The 15,785-nt window shown below is 38.4% G+C and overlaps 1 protein-coding gene across 1 annotated transcript in view; it reads left to right on the top strand.

The window, feature by feature from the left end:
* The window catches only part of PAPPA2 (pappalysin 2), a 288,812-nt gene that overhangs the window by 21,930 nt on the left and 251,097 nt on the right, over nucleotides 1-15,785 (top strand). The gene's annotated exons all lie outside the window — the stretch shown is intronic.

Raw genomic sequence — 15,785 nt, 5'->3', positions numbered from 1 at the left:
GGGGGGGGGGGTGTTGGGTAAGTAGTTCTGCAGAAGGGAGCAGATAGATGTGCAGGGAGGCCATAGGCATAACATCCTGAGAAAGAAACTTGCCTTGTATCAGGTTGATTTATGATCATGACCTAACCTGGCCCTATTTTTTGCTCATTTTCCTCCTAAAAACAAACTTGCACCACACAGCATGTTTTTTCAGTTACCAGAGCTGATGACATTGTGCGTGACTTCTCTCTTTTATTGAGCCTCACCTTTCTGGAAGCCAGTGGGCCTTCCTGGAGAAGCAGAACTCTCACTCCCAATTTTAACCCTCCCAGAAGTACAGAGAAGAACTCTGCTCTGGGGCTTTCCTGGAATTGAGGTTCCATAGCCATTTCTGTGCCAAGGACAGCATTTTTGCCTGGACTTTATCTTCTTCTGCCTTGGCCTGTAGTTAAATGATCTCCTCTATAAGACTCTCTCATTGATAAATGTTCCCTCCGGGATTGGGCTTTGCCCAAGAAAATCTCTCCACAGGTTTTCCCACATGTGCTGTAATCCAACCTTGTAGGACTCAGAAGGAAGCAGCTTATTATGTGATGGCTGGGGAAAGCATCATGGGAAAGTCTGAGCACCTGTAGATGCACAGTGGAAGGAACACTTGGTCCCCCTTGCATCACACCTCTAGGTCAGATGCAATTGCAGGATCAATGGGCACCCCTGCCCTCCACCCACCCACCCACCTCCGAGACTGGTGGGATATCTTCCTTCTCTGAGTCAAGACTCTCATGACTCAATTTGACTTTCATAGCAGAGCAGGTGCAATGTAGGAACTAAAACTTGGTCTTCCCTTCACCCTGTGGGAAATTCACAGGTGTCTAAGATAGGCTCTTGCCCTCAAGGAACTTTCGGATTGCTTGGTTGAATGGGGAAAATAGCCGCAGTACCATGAGGGTCAGCAAGCTGCAGCAGAAAACTCCTTTGACTAAAGTGGTCAAGCAAGGCTTCATGGACAAAGTGAATCTTAGGTTAATTTTGAAGGGCACACCCATAGGTGGGAGGCACTTCAGGCAAAGGGACCTCTATAGCATTATTTGTGGGGTTGAGACTGTGTTTGGAATGGTGGTGTTTGTTAGGAAAGTGACATGTTGACTGTAGATCAGGATTTTAATCGGGAAGTGTATGAGAATGAAGTCTCAGTGCATCTTTCTCAGCATTGGGCTTACATAGGCTCTCAGACAGGGACATTTTTTGGCTTTTCCATTTATTTCAACTTTCTGAAATCAAAGTTTGCATAATGTTCTTGAAACACAGATACTTTTCTGCTTTGAGAAGGAAAAGTGTATGAATTTCTCCTTTTCCCCACATGTCGTTACCGTAAAATAGGAATGCCAAGGACAGGTTGATTCCAGACAGTTCTCAGAAGATTCCTTTTGCTCTCACTTCATATTGACTTTTATAACTCCTGGGGTGGATACTGTCCTCATTAGGATGCCAAGAACACTGTTGAAGTGTAACTCCCTCTATCTGGTCTTGTGTTCAGGGGACCCTATTCTATCAAAACCAACTGGCAGAAGATTCCAGTAGGGGAGCAGAGGGGATTTCTGGTGGAGAAGGAGGTGAGCAGTCAGAACAGTCTGACTGGATTGTTTGAGAGCCGCTCCTACCTGGACCATCTCATTTCCCTTCTCTGTTACACTCTCTTCTAATACAGAGTCCTCCTCCACCAGTTACATACCTAGTGGGGAAACCAAGAAAAAGGAAGAAATGGAGCTGGAAGCCACTGGCTTGGAGCAGAGTTTTCGGCTGACTGTTCTTCACATTCGCTCCCCTCCCACCTTCTCCAGCCTTTAGTCACTGTCCTGGTTTTGGGGTTTTGGGATACGGAGCTCCCACTTTGTTTCAGGGTCCTCTAGAATTGACTACTGAGTGTCATGTGTCACAGAAAACCCTGTGGGGCCACCCAGACATTTTACTAAATGTCAGTAAGACAGCCTGTCAACTTAGGTATTGGCCAGCCTGGATATATTAACTGCTATGCGAACCAGTCTGTTCTCTCCTCCAAACTATTTCCAGGTGTGGATGTCAGCCTGCATATATTTTTTTGAGAATCAGATCCCAGTCACCTTCAAGAAGTAGTCTGAAAATTTGTTAAGGCCACACTCACCAGCTCTTTTGCTCTTCTTGCTCCAAAAGAAAAACTAACCATTAATTTTTAGAATTTGAAATGTTTTAGTGCAGTGGAAAGAGCATGGGCTTTTTGGTCAACGAGATCTGGTTTTGATCCCTGTCTCTGGTTCTTCCTAGATGTAAGACTGTGGATAACTTGCTTAACTTCTGTGATCCTCAGTTTTTTGCTTTTTAAGTGAGTACAATAAAATTCAGTTCATACATTTGTGGTAGGGTTTAAAAGGGCTGGCACGTGTCCAGTGTCTGGAGCATCGTAGATATTTAATAAAAGATAGTTTAAGTCTCTTTATTTCCTTTTGGCATGAGCAGATCTCCTGAGTGCAAAGAAAGAACCCCAAAATGAAAAGAATCAGGATTACTCCTCTACAGGGGCCACATTTAAAAATTTCTACATTAAACAGTTATTTATAACTCTCTGGCTTTGATGTTCACTACTATTTGAAACTTTTTCACCCAGGGAGACTAGTTGATTCTATTAATTCTAAATTCTGGCAATTAATAATAGTAGAGAACTGGATGCAAATGATTTTTCTGGAGGACCCACATGAGTATATAGCTCTGTTAAGGTACCCACGGTCTCTAAAGACAAGTTTTGGAGTTGAGAGCAGGAATAAAATGAAAAAGATATGCTCTCTCAATTTACTTTCCTTTCTCTCAAAACTTAAATACAAGATAAAGTATTTGAACAATTTTAAATTTAGTAAACACTGATGCATAGTGGAAGCCAGTTCCAAGCAAGAGCTGAAAGAAAAATCTTTTTAATTGAGGTATAATTGATATAACATTAGTTTCAGGTATGCAACATAATGATTCGATCTTTGAATGTACTGTAAAACGATCACCTCTATGTCTAGTTACCATCGTCACCATACACAGTTACATATAGTTTTTGTGTGTGTGATGAGAACTTTTAAGATTTACTCTCTTGGCGGCTTTTGAGTATTCACTACAATATTATTGACTGTAGTCACCATCCTGTACATTATATACCCATGAGTTACTTATTTTGTAACTGGAAGTTTATACTTCTTGAACCCCTTCACCCATTACACCTACCCCCCCGTCCCCCATTCCCCCCCCCCCCCCCCCCATTCTCCTACCCTTCGGGTTACCACCATTCTGTTCTCTGTATCTATGAGTTTTGTTTTGTTTTTTAGATTCCACATAGAAGTGGTAAGTGAAATCATACAGTACTTGTTTTTCTCTGTTTGACTTAAAAAAAAAATATTTTATGGAAGTGTAGTTGATTTACAATGTTGTGTTAGTTTCTGGTGTGCAGCAAAGTGATTCAGATATATATATATATATATATCTTCATTATGGTTTATTACAGTAATTGACTTATTTTACTTAGCATAATACTCTCAAGATCCATCCATGTTGTCACAAATAGCAAGATTTCATTCTTTTTATGCATGAGTAGTATTTTATTGAGTATATTTACCACATCTTTCTATCCATTCATCCATCAATGAACACTTAGGTTGTTTACATATCTTGGCTATTGTATATAATGCTGCAGTGAGCACAGAGGTGCACATATCTTTTCAAATTATTTTCATTTTCTTCAGGTAAATACCAAAGGCAGAATTGCTGGATCATATGGTAGTTCTAGTTTTAATTTTTGAGGAAACTCCATACTGTTTTCCATAGTGGCTGCACCAATTTACATTCCCACCGACAGTGCAAGAGGGTTCCCTTTTCTCCACCTCCTCACCAACACTTGTTATTTCTTGTCTTTTTGATAATAGCCATTCTGACAGGTGGGAGGTGATAATCTCACTGTCGTTTTGATTTGCATTTCCCTGATGAATAATGATGTAGAGCCTTTTGTAGAATACCTGTTGACTATCTGTATGCCTTCATTGGAAATATGTGTATTCAGATCTTCTACCCTTTTTAAAACCAGATGGTTTTGGGTTTTGTTTCGCTATTGAATTGTTTGAGTTCTTCATATATTTTGGATATTAAACCCTTATCGGATATAAGATTTGCAAATATTTTCACCATTTGGTAGGTTGCCTTTTCATTTTGTTGATGGTTTCCCTTGCTGTGCAGAAGTTTTTGCTGTTGTTTGTTTGATATAGTCCAACTTGTTTATTTTTACTTCTGTTGCCTTTGCTTTTAGAGTCAGATCCAAAAAATCATTTCCAAGACTGATGTTGAGTCACTTATATTCTATTTTTCTTTTAGGAGTTTTGTGGTTTTAGGTCTTACATTCTAGTCTTTAATCCATTTTGAATTAATTTTTGTGTATGATATAAGATAGTGGTCCAGTTTCATTCTTTTGCAAGTGACAATCCAGTTTTCCCAGCAGCGTTTTTTGAAGAGGCAGTCCTTTTTTCATTGTATTCTTGGCTCCTTTGTCATAAATGAATTGAGCATATACATGTGGGTTTATTTCTGGGCTCTCTATTCTGTTCCACTAATCTGAGTGTCTATTTTTTATGCCAATTCTATGCTCTTTTGATTGCTATAGCTTTGTAGAATAGTTTGAAATCAGGGAGCATGAGGCCTCCAGTTTTGTTTTTTCTCAAGATTGCTTTGGCTATTTGGAGTCTTCTGTGGTTCCATACAAATTTTAGGATTGTTTGTTCTATTTATGTGAAAAATGCCACTGGAATTTTGATGGGGATTATATTGAATCTGTAGATTGCTTTGGCTAATACACACATTTTAACAATATTAATTTTTCTAACCCATAGGCATGAAATATCTTTCTATTTTTATGTGTCCTCTTCAATTTCTTTCATCAATGAGTCTTTCGCCTCCTTGGCTAAATTTATTCCTAGGTATTTTATTTTTCTTGATGTAGTTGTAAATGGATTGTTGTCTTAACTTCTCTCTCTGATAGTTTGTTGTTAGTGTGTATAAACACAAGAGATTTGTTTATGTTGATATTGTATCCTGCGACTTTACTGAATTTGTTTATTAGTTCTAACATTTTTTTAATGGAATCTAGGATTTTCTATATATAAAATCATGTCATTCACAAATAGTGACAGTTTTACTTCTTCCTTTCCAGTTTAGATGCCTCTTATTTCATTTTCCTGCCTAACTGCTCTGTCCAGTACTTCCAATACTATGTTAAATAAAAGTTCAAGAGTGGGCAACCTTGTCTTGTTTCTGAAGTTAGAGGAAAAGTTGTTAGCCTTTCCCCCTTGAGTGTTATGGGTGAAAGTATGGACTTGTCATACATGGCCTTTATTGTGTTAAAGTATTTTCCCTCTATGCTGACTTTGTTGAATGTTTTTATCATAAATTGAGGCTGAATTTTGTCTAATGTTTTTTCTGCATCTATTGAGATGATCACATGATTTGTATCCTCCATTTTGTTAATGTGGTATATCACAGTTGATTTGCAGATGTTGAACCTTTCTTGCATCTCTGGAATAAATCCCACTTGATCATGGTGTATGATTTTTTTTAAATGTATTGTTAAATTTGGTTTGCCAATATTTTGTTGAGAATTTTTGCATCTATGTAATCAGGGATATTGTCCTGTAATATTCTTATTTGTGGTGTTCTTGTCTGTTTTTGGTATCAGGGTAATGCTGGCCTTACTAAATAGGTTTGGAAGCGTTTCCTCTTCTTTGATTTTGTGGAAGAGTTTGAGAAAATAGGTAATAGATCTTTTTTGAATGTGTGGTAGAATTCACCAGTGAAGCTGTCTGGTCCTGGGCTTTTGTTTGTTGGGAGGTTTTTGATTATGGATTCATATCTTTACTAGTAATTGGTCTGTTCAAAATTTCTATTTCTTCATAACATTTCTTCTATTTGGAAAATCATATATTTCTGGGAGCTTATCCATTTCTTCTAGATTGTCCAATTTGTTGGTGCATAATTGTTCATAATAGTCTCCTATGACCCTTTGTATTTCTGTGGTATGTGTTGTAACTTCTCATTTTGCATTTCTGATTTTGTTTAATTGAACCCTCTCTCTTTTTTCCTGGCTGAGTGTAGATAAAATTTGTCATATTTGTTTATCTTTTCAAAGAACCAGCTCTTATTTTCATTGATACTTTCTATTGTCTTTTTAGTCTCTGTTTCCTTTACTTCCACTCTGATCTGTGTTATTTCCTTCCTTCTACTAACTTTGGGCTTCTTTTATTCTTTTTTTTTAATTCCTTTTGGTGTAAGGTTAGGTTGTTTATTTGAGAGTTTTCCTGTTTCTTGAGGTTGGCATTTATTACTGTAAACATCACTCTTAGTACTGTTTTTGCTTCATGTTTCAGGTTTTGGTGTGTTGTATTGCTATTTCCATTTTCATTTGTCTCAAGGTATTTTTTGATTTCTGCTTTGATTTCTTTGCTTACCTATTGATTATTCAGTAGCATGTTGTTCAATCTCCACATATTTGTGATTTTTAAAAAACTTTTTCTTCTTGTAATTGATATCTGGTTTTATATCATTGTGGTCAGAAAAGATGCTTGATATGATTTCAGTCTTCTTAAATTTATTGAGACTTGTTCGGTGGCCTAACGTATGACTCATCCTGAAGAATGCTTCACATGCATTTAAGAATGTGTATTCTGCTGCTTTTGAATGGAATGTTTTATATATAACTATTAAGTCTATCTGGCCTAATGTGTCATTGAAAGCTAATGTTTCCTTATTGATTTTCTGTCTGGGTGATCTATCCGTTGATATAAGTGGGGTATTAAGTTTTCTGCTATTATTGTATTACTGTCTATTTCTCCCTTTAGGTCTGTTGTTATTTGCTTTATATATTTATGTGCTTATATGTTGAGTGCATAAATATTTACAAATGTTATATCCTCTTGTTGGATTGACCCCTTTATTATTATGTAACACCCTTCTTTGTCTTTTATTACAGTGTTTGTTTTTCTTTGTTTTTTTATTACAGTGTTTGTTTTAAAGTCTCTTTTGTTTGATAAAAATATATCTACCCCAGCTTTCTTTTGGTTTCCATTTGCATGGAATATCTTTTTTCATCCCTTCACTTTTGGGCTGTGTGTGTCCTTACATCTGAAGTGAGTCTTTTGTAGGCAGCATATAGATGGGTCTTCTTTTTTTTTTTTTTTTTTTTTAATCCATTCAGCCATTCTATGAAAGAATGATTCTTAAAGTTTTAAGACGACGTGACCCAAATGTTTGGCTTCAGTACCACCATCATTTTTCGAGTTACATCACTTGATCTGATTTTTCTAACCCATGGGCTTTCATAGTTCAGTTTGGTGTTGAGTGATTTCATAAATCATGTTGATGATCTGGTCCCTCTGTTCCTCCCAAGAATGTGGTTTTGATGAATAAACAACCGTTATAACGTGTTTGCTTCTATCACATGTACATCCAAAGTTATAAAATCTCAATGTTGCACAAGCTCAGAATTTCACCACGTATATTGTGTTGGCTTAGACTGTGTTGGCTTTGTCAGCCTTTACTCTGCTAGACTGAGAAATCTTCTAAATGTGGAGATTGGTAATTTTTCTTTTTTATCAAAGTCCATCTTTCTTCTGCTTGGTGGAGTTAAGGAAGCAGGGCTGGGGATCACTCCTGAGGGCATGTGGATGAGCCGTGCAGGTCTTTCTGTGATCCCAGTTTGTGACTGAAGGATTTGAAGAGCAGACCTGGTATGGACAGGTTTTATTTTACAGGAACAGTCAGTCACTGAGTACTTTGGTAATTTTAAGGCTCAAAACCCAGAGTGGAAGAAACATATACCACACCCCCCACCCCTTTAAAAATACTTACTTTTTTTTTTCAAGAGCAGTTTTAGGTATACAATAAAATTGAAAGGAAGATACAGAGATTTCCCATATATCCCTTGCCCATACACATGCATAGCCTCCTCCATTATCAACATCACTCACCAGAATGATCTTTTATTTTTTTATTATTTTTTTAAATGTTTTATTCTCAAGGATGACTTTTCACTGACACATCATAATCACCCAAAGACCATAGTTTACTTTAGGCTTTAATCTTGGTGCTGTACATTTTATGGGGTTGGACAAAAGTATAGTGAGGTATATCTACAGATCATTTTCACTGCACTAAAGGTCCTCTGTGCTCTTCCTATTCATGTCCCTTCCCTCACCCCTGGCAACCACTGATCCTTTTTTTTTTTTTTTTTTGCGGTACGTGGGCCTCTCACTGTTGTGGCCTCTCCCGTTGCGGAGCACAGGCTCCGGACGCACAGACTCAGCGGCCATGGCTCACAGGCCCAGCCGCTCCGCGGCATGTGGGATCCTCCCAGACCTGGGCACGAACCCGTGTCCCCTGCATCGGCAGGCGGACTCTCAACCACTGCGCCACCAGGGAAGCCCAACCACTGATCTTTTAACTATCTTTATAGTTTTGCCTTTTCCAGAATGCCATATAGTTGGAATCATACAGTATTTAGCTTTTTCAGATTGGCTCGTTTCCCTAAGTTAAATGCATTTACATTTTCTTCATGGCTTGGTAGCTAATTTCTTTTTAGCACTGAATAATATTGTATTGTTGGGATGGACCACAGTTAATATATCCATTCAACTACCAAAGGATGTTGTGGTTGCTTTCAAGATTTGGCAATTATGAATAAAGCTGCTATAAACATCCATGTGCAGGTTTTTTTATGGACAGAGTTTCAGCTTTCTGGGGTAAATACCAAGGATCATGATTGCTGGATGGTATAGTAAGAGTATGTTTAGTTTCTTAAGAAACCACCAAACCGTTTTCCAAAGTGGCTGTATCATTTTGCATTCCTACCAGCCATGTATGAGAATTCCTGTTGCTTCACATTTTCAAAAGTATTTGATGTTGTCAGTATTCTTGATTTTGACCATTCTAATAGGTGTGTAGTGGTATCTCATTGTTGTTTTAATTTGGATTTCTGTGATGACATATGATGTGGAGCATTTTTTCATATGCCTTTTTGCCATCTGTATATCTTCTTTGGTAAGGTATCCATTATGGTCTTGGGCTTCTTTTAAAATTGGGTTGCTTATTTTCTTATTGTTAAGTTTTAAGGGTTCTTTATATATGTTGGATAACAATCCTGCTAGGGTGTCCTTTTTTTTTTTCTTCTTTTTTTGCGGTACGCGGGCCTCTCACTGCTGTGGCCTCTCCCATTGAGTAGCACAGGCTCCGGACGTGCAGGCTCAGTGGCCATGGCTCACGGGCTCAGCCGCTCCGCAGCACGTGGGATCTTCCCAGACCAGGACACGAACCCGTGTCCCCTGCATCGGCAGACGGACTCTCAACCACTGCGCCACCAGGGAAGCCCCATATGTGTCTTTTGCAAGTGTTTTCTCCCAGTGTGTGGTTTGTCTTATAGTTCTCTTGATATTGTCTTTAGAAGAAAATTAGCTTTTAATTTTAATGAAGTACAGCTTATGAATTATATCTTTCATGGATCATGTCTTGGTGTTATATCTAAAAAGGCATCATCATACTGAAGGTCATGTACGTTTTCTTTCCTGTGTTATCTTCTACAGGTTTTGTAGTTTTGCATTTTACAGTTAGGTCAGTGATCCATTCTGAGTTAATTTTGGTGAAGAATATAAGATCTGTGTCTATATTATTTTTTTTGTTGTTTTACATGGGGATATCTGGTTGTTCCAGCACCATTTGTTGAAGAGACTGTCTTTGCTCCATTATGCTTCTTTTGCTCTTGGCCAAAGATAAATTGATAATATTTATGGGCTCTCTATTCTGTTCCATTGATCTATTTGTCTACTCTTTCACCAGTAACACAATATCTTGACTACTGTAGCTTTATAGTAAGTCTCAAAGTCACACTTACCCCTTTTTAATTATAAAAAATCAGATGACCAGCAAAGCAGCCACATCTACCTCTATAGTCAGGGGGTGAAGGAGACACGTGGTGGCTTGTATCTGCTTTCCTTTTGAGTCTTTCTAGTGGTGGAACTGGCTCAGACTAGCTCACCAGAGCCAACTGTACACTTCTCTTCCCAGCTCCGTGTTCAGGGACATCAGTAAATTAAAATTGGCCATTGTTGGAATATTTACACCACAGAAATTAGCAAATGCCAACAATCAGTGTTTGTCTGTTTGCTTTTATCCCTTCAGAGAACCAGTTGTTAAACATTCATCTGCATAACACTGATTTTGTATCTAATTTGTTCTTCCCTTTGATAGTTCATCATCAAATTCCTTCTAGTCATCACAGGTAATGCTTATTAATCACTTTGTATGAGTTAGGCACTGTGCTAAGATCCTTCACATGTGTTCTTTAATTTAATTCTCACAACAATGTCATGAGGTAGGTCTGTGATCTCAGCTTGTGGTTGAGGGATGCTGAAGAGAAGACCAGTGGTGGACAGATTTTTATTTTGCAGGTACAATTTGCAAGTGAGTAAACTGAGGTTCAGCAAGATGATGTAATTTTTCTGAGGTCACACAGCATGTTAAGTGGTAGACTGGAGACTGTAGCTTCTGGCTGACTCATGCTTGCAACCACCACGCACTATGGTCTTCCCCAGCATAGAAAACTGTTCTGGGCTCAGAATCATGACACGTTGGCTCTAGTGTACTCTATGCACCCAGACTGACACCTGCCCTCTCAGAACCTCAGTGTCCTCATCTATATAATAAGGCTGGTGATGATACTCATCTGCCTAGCTCACAGGATGGCTTTACCATTTAAATGATAGTTACAGCAGATTGCTTTGGAAAGCTTAAGTACTGTATAAATGGGAGATATCATTACATGATAAGAAGTGAAGGAAAAAAATATTAACCAAAAGAATACTACATCACAGTTTAGAAGATTCAGCTAAAGTGGATATTTTATATAAATGCAGGTTCTATGAAATATTACAGTAAATGTTTCTGGGTGAAATGGCAGGACCTTTGATCTGGGAATGCCTGAACTTACCTCTTGGAATTCTTTGGCTTTGGGTCTCCCTAAGCTTCCCAGACACTCTGATTAGTAATCAAGGTCACCTTAGTTTCATGGGCAGATTTGATTGGAACTAAGTTATTAAGAAGGTAGTCTAGTGCTGGAAAGTTGACATTTAGTAACTTCAGGGAGAATTTTTGCCTTATTATATCCATGTTTTAATAAAGGGGTTTTTTTTTTGCTGTTCACATAGCTATTTATACTTCCAACTATCAGCATATTTCATTGTGTAGTTGTTTATTTAAGGTTTATTTTCTTGACTATACTGAAATCCCGATGATGTCAAATAACCGTATGATTATTACAGAAAGCCCAAGCACCAAGTACTGAGATCGGCGACTAGTATTGCTGCATAAATATCTATCCAACAAGTGCATGGGTGAACTAACTACATGGAACTCTTGTGGTGTTCATGTATATCTTATGCCACAGTTGTCCATCTGTAAGCTTTGAAAAATTTCTTAATTGCAGTTGGAGCTAGGGTGCGAGGCAAGGTCAACCACGTGGTGTTTCATGCTAGAGTTCATCTGTGTGTTCTTAGGATATCAGAGGCATTTGGCAGCAGTAGGAAAGCCTCAAGGTATTCCCTAACTTACACAGTCCAAGCCCCTTACTGTGTTATACAAGACCTACCTCGACATGTTTCACCTCTGGTGCTCTCCATCCTGCCACTGTGTGGAATGATCTGTAATTCTTTAGCCTGACCAGTTCTTACACACTCTTCAAGAGCAGGTTTGGGTCTCATCCCCTCAGGAAATCATCTCTGAACTATGGGTTGTGATTAGGTTTTGTTTTCACTCACCTATGTATTTCTTGGTCTTAGTTCTGATATTATATTAAAATTACTTCCTATGTTGCCTATTCTCCCATGAGACTATAACTCCTCAAGTGCAAAGACTACCTTTTCTTCCAAAGCTGAGAAGAGTGTGTACATCTGGCATGAATGAGATGTTCAGCAAATATTTGAGGAACTGAAATGACTAATTCCAAGTGGAATTTCTTTTTCTAGGAAGAGCAAGACAGTGAGATGAAATGTGAACCCTTCAAGGCTTAGTGGGGTGACAGCACTTCAAGTGGCCAAGCATGATCCTCTTCCCACCAGCTAGGGGTGAAGCAGAGAGCTTCCAGGTTACGGGTTCAATGTTGGGGCTAAGTCTGTGTTTGTCTGAGCACAGACTGCAATTCTAGTTTAACTGCAGTCTGGTTTATTCAGTCTCAAGGGAGAAGAAAATCAGATAATTTTCCATTCAATACCCTACAGATTGGAGGAACAGATTTTAACCAGTACAGACTATAAGAATATAGAAGATGCAGGGGGTAGAAACATTTATTTACTCTGTCCTTGTAAATTTTGAAAATCCCCACAAGGACACACTCATGATCTCATGAAAGAGGTTGGGGTGGCTGGCAGTGATTCTCAGGGAGATGTAAGCATACTATGCTTCAATGCCACAATTTCCTCTCTTGGAATAATAGATCTTTTAGCAGGAGCAGGGGACATTTATTTCCATTTCAGTAGTCTTAAATGTGAGTTGTATTATAGATAATAAAAAGCCCCAGTTAATTATGAATCCTAGACAATCCATTAACCATATTCTCTAACAGCATCATATCTGTGCACTTATTCATAACAGGCTCCTGTTTCTTTTAACTGCCTTTCATTCCACTAGTTTTCTGAATTAATGAGCAAGAACGTATGGTTACGTAGAGACCTCAGACAGACCTAAAGTGCTCTATCTGATGTGATCCTTAAACAAATGGTTTAAAACAAATGGTTTAAAAGAATTTCAGATGCGATTTCCACTTTCATGTCTGACAACTTATTGATAACAATTTTTCTAATTCCTTTCCACTGGTTGGAAAAATTAAGATTCCCAGCTTCTGTCTTCGACATTTCCACCCACTGAACAGCAGTCAGAATCTTGATTTGTTTTGTTTGTTTTTATGTTTTCTAAATTTTATTTATTTTATTTTTGGCTGCGTGGGGTCTTCATTGCTGCACGCAGGCTTTCTCTAGTTGTGGAGAGCCGGGGCTACTCTTCGTTGCCGTGCGCGGGCTTCTCATTGCGGTGGTTTCTCATATTGTGGAGCATGGGCTCTAGGCACGTGGGCTTCAGTAGATGTGGCATGCGGGCTCCATAGGAGCGCAGACTCAGTAGTTGTGGCGCGTGGGCTTAGTTGCTCCGCGGCATGTGGGATCTTCCCAGACCAGGGCTCGAACCCGGGTCCCCTGCATTGGCAGGCGGATTCTTAACCACTGCACCACCAGGGAAGCCCTTGATTTGTTTTTAAAATATAGAATAACAGCAGCTCTCAACATGGTTTCACAAGAATCTGTATTTGTGAAAGTTCCACTTGTGATTCTGATCCACAGCTAGTGTTGATGACATTGGTTTCTTAGTTCGTTTGGTTTGCTCTAACAAATATACAACAGACTGGGTGTCTTAAATAGAAGAAGTTTATTTCTCACTGTTCTGGAGGCTGGGAAAGATAAAGGCACCAGCAGATCTGGTGTCCGGAGAGAACCCTTTTCTTGGTTGGCAGATGGCTGTCTGTTTTCTTGTATCCTCACATGGTGGGGAGCAGAGAGAGAAGCTAGCTCTCTTCTTAAAAGGACACTAATCCCATCATGAGGGCACCACCTGCATAACCTAATCACCTCCTAAAGGCCCTATCTCCAAATATCTTCACATTAGAGAGCAGGGTTCCTACAAATGAATTTTGGGAAGACATCAATGTTCAGTCCACAGTAATCGGGTTGGAAAATTCTATTTGTTAAATGTGTTTTTGTTTTTCCTTCTCTGGAATGAGTGCAGGGCAGTGCTTCAACAATTATTTACTCTCTTCCTATAGATGAAGTATGAGCAGTGGTAATACAGCCAATAGAATGCAGTTATCTAGGTACCTAGTGAGGTTTCACATATGCTGCTGTGACATCTTATTAAATTAGAGAGTAAAGAATCATTACTTTCATAATCATTCAAAAAGTAATATTTCTATATACTTTCTACAACTCCCAACTAAAATTGACTATTTTAATGCTCTTGGCCAATAAATCCTTTCTAATATAATTACTAAAATTTAGATTAATCAGAACTAGACTAGTATGAAAAGAAAATTCCATCTTCTGTGTAGTGTCTCAAAAAGTTAGAAATAACATTTTAGACACACTATAATTTTAATAGCTTCCTATGAGCTAAATAAGTAGGAACATTTATTTTGTTGCTACTAGAAGTTCTAAGGACAATAAGTTAATGTGTTCAAAATTGCAGTTAGATGCTGGCAGGTAACAAGCTAATTATCTAGTAATTTATATGTCAAGCCTAATAATTTATACCACAACCCAGATACACCTGTATATGCAACACATATGAAATAGCCTCCTCCTCAATTCTTCCTCATAAAAACCAGCTGATATTTACTAGTTGAGAGGTTAGTAACTCCACGGTTCTGATATTAAATATTGCAGCACATTTGTTCATAGGTTAGTGGATGGACATAATTAAGGCTAAACGTACTTATGAAAATAAGTGAACCAAGGAGAAACTATGAAGCAGGAAACTTATTACTGATCTCACTAGGTTTGTCTGCTTTTTTTGAAAATCTACCCAGTACAAGAATTTGTAAAGCAGTAATTGTTACATTCCTTTACCATACAGACCTCAATGTAAAAATACTAGAACATCACCATTGTATTATACCTGGTCATCACCAGTACTTGGAAGTCTAATTGTTAGAATTGCTAGATTGGGGATGAGTTGCTTTTGTTAAAAAGAACATTTTATTTTTTAAATCACAAGTTATTGATTTATGTTAGAGACAGAAGAGAAGAGAATCTATCATTTATGAAAAACATAGCTACTTTTAAGACACTTGCCTGCAATTAGAATGGGAGGACTCATGGCTTTAAAATCCAAACTGTCCATAGAGTGGTACTCTTTGAGTGGATTATATAGGAGCTCAGGTAAATAAGTAAAACTGTTGACTGGGGGAGGCTGGAGAGGAATAACTCTTGGTATTAGCCTCAGGTATCTATCTAAAGGCCAGCTGACTTTTCTAACGTTCATTCATTACTTAAAGCAGTATTTACTAAGCATTTCCTGTGTGAATGTACTGCCTCTATGTAAATTACAATTGAAATCTGCTCTTGAGACCCTGCCTGTATAGTATAAGAGGGTCCGGGAGGATGGTGGGTTCACAACTGCAGATGGATTGCTGGGAACATTCAAGGCCTCCAAATTGCCTTCAGTCTTCCTATTTCATCTGTGGTCCTGTTACATCTGATTACTTCTTCCTGCTGCCAACTTGTTAGTTGGCAATAGTTATCTACAGGAATTCCTTCCTTTGTTTATGGGACTTAATAGTCCTGGGCCTCCTATGAGCAAGGTGGTAAGTAAGGTAGCATGTGGTGAGGAGCTTCGTTTACCTGGGAAAGTTCCACTTCTGTACTCTGGTGGGCGTTATTGGTTATAAAACAATCATTCTTATAATTTGACTAGTTTTTTTTAGTCTAGGACCGTGGGGCAGTGTCATTTTGCTTACTCTGGGGAACAACTGTTCACTATGGATGGGTATCCTTGCCCTTGGGCACTAGAGGGAATAACATGTCTGGGATGTTACAGTCTTCTTATTTTCCCCACAAGAATCATCATTTCAATATTCAATAGAGAAAAATGACCTTTTGAAGGGGTAGGAGGTTACTAACTTTGGTAAAAACCACGAAGGCCCTCATGACTTCTGAGGAAGTGGAAAG

Source organism: Lipotes vexillifer, unplaced genomic scaffold (genome assembly GCF_000442215.2).
Source record: "Lipotes vexillifer unplaced genomic scaffold, Lipotes_vexillifer_v1.1 scaffold220, whole genome shotgun sequence".
Taxonomy (NCBI): domain Eukaryota; kingdom Metazoa; phylum Chordata; class Mammalia; order Artiodactyla; family Lipotidae; genus Lipotes; species Lipotes vexillifer.
This window is presented reverse-complemented; position numbering and strand designations above follow the sequence as displayed.